Genomic DNA, 734 nt, shown 5'->3' with positions numbered 1-734 from the left:
CCACCTGTCGCGGGTGGTCGGCGCACTTCTTGCCTCCGCCCTCGCTCACGCCCCGAGCACCATCGCCGCGCACTACCTCTTCGGAAACCCGCGGCTGCTGCGGTCCAGGCGCATAGCTACGGCTCCGGCGCACTCGTGCGGGCGTTCGGGCTCGGGCACGTCCCTCTGCGCGGAAGGCGTAACGATTCGCTCCAAGGCCTTGCCCTTTGACCTCACACTTCACAAGGCACAGTCAGACGACGTCGATAGAACGGGCAGTTTGCAGAACAGTTGGGTCAGAATCACTCTTTTTCTATCTCACAGTATTAGACGTCTTTTAGAGCGCTGACACTCGGATCGTGCATGGGCGGGGGCGGGAACCGAACTCGGCGTGGCGTTGCTCTCTCGCCGCTCCATCGTGGCGTGCGACGCCCGCATAGCATCGGCTGTGCTGCAGGAAGTCCGCTACGCGCAAGTCGGCGCTTGCATAACCCTTTTCAGTATTTCTTTTGCCTTTTGAATTCTGCAACATTTTCTCCTTTCATTATGTTACTTCCATAGATCTTTTTTATTTGTCTTTAACGTCTGTCCTACCTTTTTCTTATGCAATAATTATTAGTATAGTGCTTGTCCATGCCGTGCTTGGGCGCTCTGTTCCCGCTGGCGTGGCGATCCTTGGCTCATCCTCGAGGGACAGAGGGCAACCTGAAGACACGACCCTGCGAATCTGGAAGGAAGAAGAAGGCATTGTTAGC

The sequence above is a fragment of the Penaeus monodon genome, chromosome 34 (assembly GCF_015228065.2).
Source record: "Penaeus monodon isolate SGIC_2016 chromosome 34, NSTDA_Pmon_1, whole genome shotgun sequence".
Lineage (NCBI taxonomy): Eukaryota > Metazoa > Arthropoda > Malacostraca > Decapoda > Penaeidae > Penaeus > Penaeus monodon.
Note: the sequence above shows the minus strand (reverse complement) of the source record.